A 13274-nucleotide genomic window follows, 5' to 3' on the forward strand; every position below is an offset into this window, starting at 1 on the left:
ATTGTATAATTGCTTAGAAGCAGTGGGATTAATTAAAACTATAGCTGCTGGGTCAGATTTGGGAATAGTGTATAAAATGTAAAAGACCGGGGAACTTTATACATCCTATCTGTCTTTTTAGGGGCAACTGGTTGACTATCAGGAAAACTGCAGGCAGTAACACACACACACACACACACACACACACACACACACACACACACACACACACACACACACGCACACACACATCCTCTAAAGCAAAAAAAACATGAGGAATAGGTGTGGCTTCTGGAAAATCCTTATGTAACATCTCAGTATTTTCTGATGGACTGAAAAACCTCAGTATTCTCCCACAGAAGACACTGACATACTCTAACAATAGTGTCAGAGAAAGATAAACCTCCACAGGGAGAATCAGACTCTAAGCTCTCCTGTGATTCTGAATCAGAAATTTGAGGAAAAAGAAACGGTATCCATCCTTGCAAATTCCGGTTAAGATTCAGTATCTTGAATCTCTTTAGGAAAAGAGGAATCCCTCCTTCTTTTACCAGAAACTACTTTACAAGAAGGATCAATAGCCTGAATTAATCCCTGAGCCAGACCCAGTAAACTACTCCTATCCAAAAAAAAAAAAAAAACATTTGAGGAGTACGTACATGCTTGGTTTTCTATTTCTTTTTGACAGAAAAATTGGGCCAGCTGTGTTACTAATGGCAGCAGCTGCTTTCCCAGGGATGGGCACATCATTCTTTTTTTAAACATCTCTATTGAATTATCACTTGTGACATAGGCACATTTACGCACTGGTGCAGTGTTAGTTTTGTCGCCTCAGAGCAAGAGGTTGTCCGGTTCGATTCTTGGCTAGACCACATTCTGTGCAGAGTCTGCATGTCTTCCCTACTTTCATGTGGGTTTTCCCCAGGTACTCAAGTTTCCTCCCATGTTACAAAGGCATGTATCTGGAGTGTTTCTCCCCGGGGCTACACTGAAAATTGGCTTTGTTCCAAATCAGACTTTCCCAGTAAACAAATATTAAATGCAAATAAATAAATAATAAAAGTAATCAAACTGTATTATCAAGTTAAAATTAACAATCATTATGCTTCACTTATATTGCTTTATATCATATACCCTAAGCAACATTACATAAATTATTCAATTCCTGACCCTTTTTTTAAACTATAAACATCTTTATTAAACCATCACGACATAAGCAACAATACATTTATATAACTGAAAACAAACCACTCTGACACAACCCTAGTTGCAAGCATTTTAAATCATAAACCATGCTGATACACTCCCAGTTGCACCCTGTTTGTTGATGTACTACACTACTGACATATTGTTCGTCTGAATTGCTATATAGCCCAAAGGAAGAGAGTCTTGAAGTGCTTGCAATGCAAATAACACTGCTCTCATCTCCAGGACATTTATGTGCAAATGGTACTCGTGAGGTTGCCAAGTTCCTTGGATTGTCTGTCCCAGATAATGCCCCCCACTCTATCTGGGAAGCATCCATGGTCACCGTGGCTACTGGATGAGGGGCTACAAAGGGTCTGCCTAGAGAGACTAGAGGAGAGTGGAGACACCACTGTAGATCTTTCTTGCAAGCATCCATGATTAAGATCATGTGTGACATTAACTCACCAATAAAAAGCACCAGTGGAGGAAATAAAGCCCAAGTCTTTTCTTTTTTCTTCAATTTAATAATATTCGAAATAACGACAATTCACTCCAGCACCACAAAACACCAATGACACGAACCTCAAGGCACATAAACACTATGTCTACACACTTGCGTTTTCGTTTACTGCACTTCCTCGGATGTGAATGAATAATTAATACAAAAACACTCTACTTTATATATACTCACTAATTAACTTATTAAATTAACTATACTTCAATTCGTTAATTAATTAATTATCATATCATTGCATCAGTTCCTACCAAATACAACTTTCCAAACACATACCTATCCTAACATATTTCGCTTAAAAAACATTCATATTTAAAAACATTGCTATATTAGAATAAAATACACTACAAAATCTATTTATTGAATATCTACTACCTTCATTATGTTATATATTAAATAAATAAATAAATGAATAAAAGACACTAACTTTTAAACTTCATTGAGATATGCATTAAAATGTTATGTAACAGCACCATCTAGAGGTGAAAAGTAACATTTTATCTTAAAAATTCATCAAAAAACATTCAGATATTTGGAACTATTATCTTATAGTCTTTACAAACCATCCATACTCTCATACTAAAAATTACATGAACTGACAGGGTGAACCTATTAAGTTACAAACATTTCAAATACTAAAACCATCCCTCATTTCACTTAAGACTATAAGAGGGCAACTATAAGAGGGCAACAAGGCAGATTTTTTTTTAATTTATTGTAATTGCTAGACATGCACAAGTGTGAATCATGTGGTTCCTGGCCCTTAAAATATGATGCTCAGTGGTGGCAGTGAGGAGCCAGTCGTCTAGATAGGGAAACACCTGGAATCTCAAATGTCTCAGGTGAGCCATCACTACTGCCATACATTTGGTGAACACCCTGAGGTCTGTGGTGATACCAAAGGGCATAGCTCTGAACTGGTAATGACTGGCTCCCAGCTGGAAGCATAAATGTCTCCTGGACTGCCTGTCCATTTTTATATGGTAGTACACATCCTGGAGATCAGTAGAGGACATCCAATCATCCTGACCCAAAAAGGGTAGAATGGGCTGCAGTGTCACCATCCAGAACTTGGTCTTCTTTACTGACCTGTTTAACTTGTTGAGATCCAGGATGGGTCTCCAGTCCCATCTTTTTCAGAACTACAAAGAATCTTGAGTAAGTTCCTGATTCGATCTGGTCTGCGGGCACTTTCTGAATGGATCTTTTTTGCAGCAAACATTTTACTTCTAAGGCTGCTTGATCCTGAAGATTGGGTGGAACATCTGGGATTGATGCTTTTTGACTGCTTGGGGGTGTTTGGGAGAAGGGAATTTTATAATCACTGGATATTATACACTGTACCCATGCGTCTTCTGTTATATCTTGCAAGGCTCTTGGGTACAGTGATATTCTGCCCCCAACTGCCTCCAGAGTTGGGCAGCCAGGCAATCCTTCAGGGATTCTGAAAGGGCCTGGTAGATAATGTATCCCTGTCACCCTGTTGTGGACCCCCCTGCCGTGAGGTCGGCGTCTCCTGTTATTATTCCCCCCTCTGTCCCTTGGGGAATTATCTCCATGAGTGTCTGGTGAAGCTCCCTGGGATTTATGGAACCACATTTTGCCACTCTTATGACCTTTTGGATAAGGCTAGGATGGAGTGGAAAAATGGACTCCTACAGCAGAAAGAGTTTTGCCATCTCGTTCACTCCTGGTAAGAGTCTTTCAAACTTGCGGCCCGAACAAGGCTAAGCCGTCAAAGGGGGCGTTCGTAAAGGAGGAATTGAAGGGCTCCACAAATTGACAAAGGCACATCCAGGAGTGTCTGCAAAACGCCACTCCTGTGCCTGCAGCCCTACTCGCTCCATCTGCTGCATAAGAAATCAGGCGCATGGAGGAGTTAACAATGGAGGTTAGGGTTGCTAGCTGGTTAGCTGACTTGAAAGCTTCTCCCTCAGCTGAAGGATCCTGGGGGGTATGTCCCAACTCTTTAAGGAGATCCCTCTGAAGTCTTGTGAAATGTGTCAAATAGTTCAGTGACAAAAGAGTAAAGGCTGCTGAAGAGAAAACATGCTTCCCATATCTATCCATGGCTCTAGACTCCTTGTTTGGTGGATGAATAGAAGAGGAAGTCTCCGTGAGTTCCTTCTTGGTGGCTGCTGCCACTACCATAGCATCAAAAGGCATGCCTTTAGAGAGAAAGGTCATGTCCCCTGGTGCAGTCATGAACTTGTTAGGCCTTCTCAGAATGGGCTACATGGTCTCTGGAGCACTCCATGCCTTTTGACTCACTACAGACAAAAGTGGGTCGAAAGGCGGAGACACCCAGGAGGTGGAGGGTCGGGAACCAAGCGAGTCCAGGTACACAGACTCGTCCTCAGAAGGGGCAAGGGACTTCCAGTTTCCCCTCTGCCTAAGGATCTCCAGGATGTCTGAGAATGAGACATTTTCAGAGGGGGACCCTTCCGAGTCATCCAAGTCCATGGCAGAAGTGACGGACTCAGGGGAGTCCACATGCTTCCTCTTACATTTCTTCTGCCTGGGAACCTCCTCTGAGGCATGCTCAGGAGAGGTCTCGGAAGAAGAGGGGTCACCCTGTGGGGCATCCTGGGGCATCAGTTCCCTACGCTTGGGACAGAGAGAAGGATCCAAGGCAGACATTGGTATTGATGGGGATGGAGCCAATGGAGCCAAGGGTGGAGCTGTCTCGGTAGACAGCACACTCCTCATCACCTCAAAGGTGCTGCAGTCCAGAACGGAGGGAGGCTCTGGCTCCAAGGAGCCTGAAGACCTCCTCCACACCAAAGGCAACAGCTCCAAGGCAGATGTGGGAGCCAAACTCATCTATGCCAAGGCTCCAAGGGGGAGAGCGGGGTCAGAATAGGGTCCAATGCCACTTCCCCCTCAGAGCCAATGAGAGAGTCTCAGCGCCCAGACGCCTTGACAGAGTGGACTATCGAGAAGGTCGGAGCAGATGTCAGAACTGACAAGGCAAGGGTTGTTGGAACCGACGGTTCCACCACTACTACTTCCATGCACTCCAGCTCCAAACTGGAAGCAGTCGGAGGAGGAATAGAGACAGGGACTGGTTCAGACAATGGCACCACTTCCTTCTGGGCTGGGCCTGACAACAATACCCGTGTCTTAAGGAGCCTCTTCACCACTCTCTCCACATCATCATCTGATAAACTCCTGGATGATCGAGAGGACTGGGTCGAGGACTAGTGACTACCTGCCACTGACTGCAAAAGTGGAGACTGCGGTACAGATCTCACTGAGTCCAACTAAGGAGATCTCGATCTGTTTTGAGTCCAGGATGGCTTCAAAGCCACAGATGGAGCCGCTGGAGACAAGGACTCTTCAGAGCCAACAATCTGCTTTGAAGGTTCAGAAGATTTTGATTTAGACTTTGTCAGAACTGAAGATGGAGCAGATGAAGATGCCAGTTTGTCATCAGATTTTTTTGAGGGCTGAGTATCCGATGCTACTTCAACCTGAGGTTTTAATAACCCCCTCACAATAAGTTTGTTGCACCTCTCCTGCAAAACCCATGCACTAAAGGCATGACAAACAGAGCACGAATCCTGCAGGTAGACTGCACCTAAACAATACACACAACTCATGTGCCCGTCTGTAAGGGACATTTTTTGGCAACACAAGTTGCATTTCTTGAATCCTGACTGCTTAGGAATGTCTTTGGACATTATAAACACCACAAAACAAAAGGACTAACAACTGGAAAAAGTTTTTTTTTTTTTGGAAGAAGAAACAAGAGGGGCAGAAGAGGAGGGGGTAGCCTCTAAGTTAAATGGTTACTGCTCCTAAAGGGAGAAGGCCCCTAACTAAAACGGCTTCTCCCTAGGTAGCAAGGAGGGATAAGAACAAAAGAACAACCCTCAAGAAAAAATGGGCTGCTGACAACAACAGACAGGAAAAGGCCTGAGAGAAAACGATGGCCTAACAACAGCAAAAAAAAACAACAGCAATGAGGATAGGGGTGATAAAGAAGAGAAAACACTAAATTCTAAAGAAAATTAGCCTTAAACAATAACAATTTTGATAGAAAAAATCAGTACTTGGCCTGAGCCAGCAGAAGACAATCTCAACGCTGCAAGCAGCAAACGAGATCTGGGTAGCTACTGTTGAGCATGCTGGGATAAGGGGGTAGCCTCAAGCCAGTAAGGCCTCTTCAAGCTTTAGAAGTGGCCAAATTGGAGCCAAGATCGGTTCCAAACCAACCAGAAAGAAGGAAGGCAAGATGGACAACATAACATCCTGAATTATGTCCCTAGTAACTTTTTATTAACTAAATTAAAGTAATATTTAAAAATTGAGACTGATTTTGGGCTTTTGTCCTATTATTTTTGGAGTTGACCTTGATCGTTATGCAAAGAAATTGAGAGATTTGATATCCAATTAGTTTTAAAGGCCTTTTCTGTTACCACATTTGCACATTGTTTTTTTTTTAATTTTTTTCTTAAAAGTACATTTGGTCAGTAACAGAGTATACCTTATGCATCTCAACTACAGCCAAGAGGTTTTTAAAGTGTTTTGAGAAAAGCACTGAGCACAATGCAGTACTAAATTTCTGAGTCTTCATGTTGCAGAAGAGCATTACATGGAGTGCAGGACTTACTTGTCCCCATGCACTGGTTCTGCATGTTGTTCTGTGTCTTCTGCATTCTTGCTTTGTCCATTTTTGTCACAGAGGTTGATATTCTCTAATAAGAGAGAAGACAATTATTCACAATGACAGCATTTCTTCAAGACAGTTCATATCTAAATCAGACAGCATTATACTGCTAAACATCTGTCCTACTGAATTTAATAAAGTCACGTCTTTAAACGTTTGGGAGTACAGTCACGCTCTACATATCAAATTAGCAAGCACATTTTCCTGATAAGCAGTAGTACAAGAGTAGTGTTGTGTAAGTATATGTGTCACAACCTTTGGTATTCTAATAAATGTTTCATTACTGTGGGAATTCATCACATAAATGGGTATGATGGGAAGGTAGACATCAGTCCTTATACGTATGGACATGTGGATGCAGTGGTGGTATGAGGCTGCTTGGCTAGAAAAGAAAAGCCCGCCACACTCCCTATTCTCTTCTTTTCGGGTGCCCAGAAACTGCCAAACAGAACATGTATATTAACAAATGCTCTTGTACAAAGCTAAAGGAGCCTTAAAAACCTGAACGAATTTATGTAAAGCACACAAAGGGATCTGTTTTTCCAAATTGCTGTTATGAGGTTCCAGCCATCTTGTACATATGGTAATAAATGCACCACATTCTGTGGGTTCATGTTTTTGCAGTATGTAATTAAACACAAGGGGCAAAAGAAAAATGGAGGGAGGGAGGCTGTCTGGAAATAGTGATTATAATATTTGAACACATCTGCACAGTTCATCAAAAGCATAAATGCTGCACTGCTGCAGAAACTCAATGTATTTGTGAGGGATTGCAAAGCAGTGTAATCTCAGCACGCAGCGATACAAAGCCCTTTAGGATAGCCAGAGCAAACCCTGCCCAGAGTCTCGACCAGACATGCAGTTTGCAATATGTGGAACATTTGTGAATGGATGTCAGGTGACAGCCCTACAACCACAGAAGACATTTACATCCTTAAAGAAGTTTGTACTGGTAGCTGCTGAACATGAGTTCTCCCCAGCCGAAGATTTATTATATTAATTATATATTCACTTAGACTATGTTTTCTATTTGGTCAACAGTGGTTTCCTTTCTTAGGTTTATGGGCGTGTAGGTAAGTACTAAGCTAGCTGCCCTTGTGGGCCATTTTAAGCCTAGCCAGTTTCCCTTTTGGTGCTAGAATTAACCTGTCTTGTTTGGTATTATGTATAGACCTGTCACTGCAATCATCCACCTTGAACCCTCCCTTCTCTCCTCAGTTATCTTCTCCTTTCCTCACCTTCCTTCCTACTCCTTCCTTTCCTCCCATTATGTTGCCTAAACTAACCTCCTGTGCTTTACATTGAGAAACAACTACTGCTCTCCATGCTCCTTCACTTCCTAGTTTCTAGTACTCTTCAACTTCCATCCTTCTATTACCTTTTCAACTAGATCGGCAAACACACTGTAACTTGTATTATAAACTGCTATAAATTACATAACTGACCACTGAAGACAATTCTTTTGTATTTTTGGGCACTTTGTTGTGAATACCTGTCTCAATACTTGCTACTCAGTAGAAATGTCTCTTGCTGAAATCTCTTCCGGTACACATGGTCATTTGCTTAACCTTTATTATATAAATTTTATTGTGTTTTATTATATTTGACTTCAGTCCTATGAATGTTTATTTGCTTAATTGTACTGAGGAGCTTTTCTCCCCGGGCATCCTGTGAAAAAGGGTGCAAGCTCAGTCGGACTATCCCGGTCAACAAATGTCAAATACATAAATAAATATTAGACTGGCTTTACTCATCCCATGGATGATAATTATATATTTTCCCAAATGAGAATAACGGGGTTCATACCATAGATAATTTGTGCAGTCACAACTGTCTCTGTCCATTAGTAGTACAGGAAGCAGTCCTGGGGTAAATTATCTATTGCCCATCTATAGAGCCAGGTTGTGTTTGAATATAGACAGGGATGAGCTTTGTTTTACGTGGATGGGTAGTCTGTTCTAGAGCACTGGAGTCCTTTGTGAGATATATCTGTCCTTCCAACCCTTTCTGTTGATTTTGCAGAAGAGGTTTAGATCCCTGGGTCAAGTATTTTTTATTCCATTTGACTTGCTGATGTGCAGTAAATCCATCAGTAATGGATTCAGTATTTTGTAACAGTATTCAAACTGCAGTGGTGGTGCTGCGGTAGCGTTGTCGCCTCACAGTTAGATGCTGCCCGTTCGATTCTCAGATAGAGCGTCTTCTGTGTAGCAACATGCGTGAATGGGCACTCTTTCGTTGAAGGTTGTGCGTTAGGCCCGGCAAGTCAGTACGTAAAAATCTACTGCCAATCATTAGTGGACCGGAATTCCGTTGTGGCGACCCCTAACCGGGAAAAGCCGAAAGACACAAATAATTCATAAGTGACACAAACATTTGAGAGCCTATCTCTGAAGTTTATCCTCCCACTTTAGTATCATAGTTGTGTGTGCTCATCAACAACATTTACTATTTTGCCTTTATTCCTGTATTTTTCTGTATAAAAAAAGAAGCCAAGCAACTGGTTAAATTGGTTCAAAGAAATTTGTAAGCTAGGATTTTTTTCTTAAATATATGTATGGAAAGCTGTACGTTGCATCACATATTAAAGCTTGTAGTTATATCCTTCTGGGGTGATTATAACCAGGAAATTCAGCTCAAAATTAAGCTTTAAATGTTTTACAAATATAAAAGAAGGTTGATAATATTGACAAAGTGTAACAAGGATGAAATATAGCAAACAATAAGTACAACAACAATTGCAGTCTAAATAAAAATGAACTCTGAAAGTGTCCAAAAATCCATTAGATGATACACAAAGAAGTATCAGTTTATAGTAGTGATGCAATCCAAAATAGAACAGATAAAACTGACTATCCAGTTCGGTGTCTGTGAAATCCACCATCAACCACTACAGTAACTCACAGGCTTGTCTCCCTAACTGAAAATTCACAATTCCAAAATACAGCTTCATCATCAAATCCAGGATACGCAGGGACCAGGAGCAGGCAGTCATCATAAGGAAGAAACAAAATAAAAAAATCCAATTAAAACAGGCAGATAGGCTGAAGCCAAGAGAAATGCCACCACTAGGTTGGAATGAAAAGCAGATGTAACATTGTATTTGCTCAAATGCAGCAAAACAAAAACAGGAGCAGTCAGTCCAATAAGTCTGAAAAACATATCCATCATCTAACATTCCATGATCCAGAATCCTAAGTCCATGACTATGTGAAGCCATTTCTATATGAAGATTACTGCCAAGGTAATATGTGTCACCAGAAAGTAAGAATACAGCATCAACAGTTTATAAGGGTGGATTAAATCGACATTGGAGAAGGTTTGCTGAGAACGAATTGTTAGCATATCCAATAGGAGTCAATTAAGTAGTGAATTCAAGCACAATAAAACACTGCAACTCAAATGAAATACATAAACAGGATGTTCTATTCATCTGTTGCAGTATTCATAATATGCGGGAGTTCCCAACCATAGGCGGCCCAACCACACCTCTCAACCTCTTTGCAAAAGGAATCTGGACAAAACCTAAAATAATAGGGGACAAAGGCCCAAAAATAGGGACAAATTTTAAATATTGCTCTTATTAACTTAGAAAGTTGTAAGAATAACAGGATTTGTGTTCGCATGCATTTTATGAAGGATATGAAGTCTGAAAATCGTGTGTGTGTCATTATTTAGTGTCCATGTCTGGACAATCTTCTCCTTCTAGATCCTCCCACGGAGGAGTTGGAGTGAAACTTTGCCTACGTCATCAGTCTCCTATAAAATCTGGAATTCACCATAAACTTAAAAAAATCATTTCTCACCCCTTCACAAGATCATATTTTCCTGGGATACAGGATACAAACAGATCTTATGAGGGTCTCCTTTCACCCACCAAAGATACAGAACCTCACCTCTTACTTCAAAAACATTCTGGTGGTGTACAACCTAACAGCCAGAGAGTTCCTCAGTGTCTTGGGCCTTATGGCATCCTCTATCCCCATGCTTCCCTTAGCCAAACTCCATAGGATCATAGGATCATAGGAAATTACTAGGCTGTTGGCCCTGAGGCCCTTATAAGCCTAGCCAAGAGTTTAGCCCATGCATAGACAAATCAGCACCCGATGCCCCTGTCCAGCGGGGACATGGGTGGAATCCTAGAGATGTATTTTTTATTTCCCATCCAGTTATCCAGATTGTGGTTAAAAAGGGGTAAAGAGGTACTCTGCTTGACATGGAGAGGGAGTCGATTCCATAGATGGGGGAGTCTCTGGGACATAAATCTGTCTCACCTGCAAGTCCTTCAATGTCACAGACCAGGTTAAGGCCGCGTGTGTGGGTTACTCAAGTGGATCTTGACTTACGGATATGCAGCAGTCCCATCAAGATGGGGTCCAAGATCACCTTGTATGCCCTACAGAGGTCACCTCTGAGGATTCTGTATGAAACAGAGTAGAGGGATAGGGCTTTTAGCCTATCTTTGTATGGTAGATTTTTGGGGCCTTGGATTCTCCTGGTGAGGGACCTCTGTGGTCTCTCCAGCTGCTGCATGTGCTTTGCGGGATACATGCCGAATTGGGCGTTGTACTCAATAATGGGCCTTATAAGGGAAGAATACAGGGATGTTATATGTCCACATGAGAAAATGGCAATGATATATAAAATCAGTTTGGATGCAATACCAGTACCCCTTAGAATTCTCTATTCCCCTCATCCCCATCTGAAGAGGGAACTTCAATGGTGGATACATCAAGTGTCACATAGCCCAGGACTACCCTTACACCCTCCTGCTCCTCATCAAGAGATTTGCACAGACATAGCTTGGGGAGCAACCTTCAGCCACCTGAAGGTTGCTCCCAAAGCAACCTTCAGCCACCTGAAAGTACAAGGGACCTGGTCTCCCTCTCAATTGAAGGAACACACCAATGTAAGGGAAATAAGGACACTGCTGTTGGCCATGCAAACTTTCCACCCCATATTCCAATCAGGGCCTCTAAAGCTATTCACAGACAATATGACAGTACTCTGGTATGTGAATAAATGGGGGGGGGGGGGGCAAATCCTATCTACTATGCAGACTGGCCCTTCAAGCTTTGGAGTTGGCAGAAAAATTCCAGGTAACTCTTCAGGCAGTGTACATCCCATTCTCTCTAAACGGTATAGTAGATTACCTGAGCAGGTCACAAACACCATCCCATGAATGGATACTCCAAAGGGATGTGTTTCTAGACATTGCCCACCAGTGGGGTGTTTCTGAAACAGACCTTTTTGCCTTCCCCATGAACAGACAACTTCCACAGTTTTGTGCCAGAGAGCAATATCCCCTGGTTTGGAAAGTGGAACATCCCTTGAAAGGGAGTGTTTCTATATGCATTCCCTCCCCCTCCCCTCATACCAAAGGTCTTGTAAACCAAAAATCTTGCTGATGACTCCCTTTTGGCCAAGACAGCACTGGTTCCCTCCTCTCCTGCATTTAGCCAAGGGCAGTCACCACAAGTCAACTTACAGAGTGGACCTCCTCACCCAAGACAAAGGGACACTCATCCATCCCCACTTGGAGACTCTTCAGCGGACTCTATGGATGATAGAGCATTAATCCCTTTTAGACACCTATTCTCTGAGGACGTGCTCACAATCCTGCAGGAGGCCAGGAAACCAAAACCAGAAAATCATACTTAGCAAAATGGAAGAGATTTTCAATCTGGTGTCTGAAAACAAATCAGGATCCATTAACATTGGAAACTCCCTAAGTTTTGACTTACTTGTGTGAATTGCTCGACCCTGGCTTGGCTTATTCTTCAGTCAAAGCTCATATGTCAACCATATCTGCCTGTCTGCCTCTATCTCCCCCATCAGCTAGCAGATTCGAGGCAAAACAATTTCTTAAAGGTGTCAGACACATTAGGCCTCCCAGGAAACCTGTTCCGCCTGTCTGGGACCTTAACCTTGTCTTAGAAAAGATGATACACCCACCCTTTGCACCAGCATCCTCAGCTAATCTTCAGCACTTTTCCTGGAAAACTATGTTACTCCTAACCTTAACTTCAGCCAGACGAGTGTCTGAATTACAGGCCCTTATGGTATCTACACCCTTTCTGGTCTTCCATAAAGACGGGGTTTTCCTGCACACAAACCCTTCACTTATGCCCAAGGTAGTCAATGGAGTATCTCTAAATCAATCCATACACTTACTGACCTTTTTCTCTTCTCCCCAGAACTCTAGTGATAGGGTCATCTGTACCTTAGATGTCCACAGGCAACTTAGATTCTATTTGGATAAAACCAAGGCTGTTAGAAAGTCATATCAGCTTTTTGTCTCTTACTATGCCAGGGCTCTGCAGTGGGCTGTGTCCAAGCAGAATTTTTCCTTTTAGGGCCTTTTTCAAGGGACTGGACACTAACTCAATTCTTGAACCAGCTACATGGACCTCAGTCTATACCTTCATCAAACACTACAAATTTCTAAATTTTCTTTGTAATTTCTAAATCTAGAGCAGGATTTTCCAGACCCATACTACAGGGTTTCCTGAAAAGCTCCTCAGCCCCGACCTCCTCCCTTTCTTTTTTCATGAGCTTTGGTATTCTCTCTCATGTTATGAATACTCAACAGAGAAGAGAAGGACATCTGTTGTTATGGTAAGATTTCACACAACTATTCTTTCATTATTACTCAGAATGCAGGAAGCCAGGGATAATAATAATAATAATAATAATAATAATAATAATAATAATAATAATAATAACAAAGATGAAAGCTAAAACTTGCCCAGTGATATCCATTGGTCACCTTCTGAACTTGGAGAAGTAAAGCGCTTTCAAGAAAGATATCTGAGGTCTTTTGAACTGCTAGATCATAAAGGGGATGCTGAACTCCTGAGTGTGTCATCCTTCAGATGAAAAATTATAGTAGTTCCCATGTGTTTGAATTGGTGGTAACTC

The sequence above is a fragment of the Protopterus annectens genome, chromosome 8.part0, assembly GCF_019279795.1.
Source record: "Protopterus annectens isolate FY-2018-M chromosome 8.part0, PAN1.0, whole genome shotgun sequence".
Taxonomy (NCBI): Eukaryota; Metazoa; Chordata; order Ceratodontiformes; family Protopteridae; genus Protopterus; species Protopterus annectens.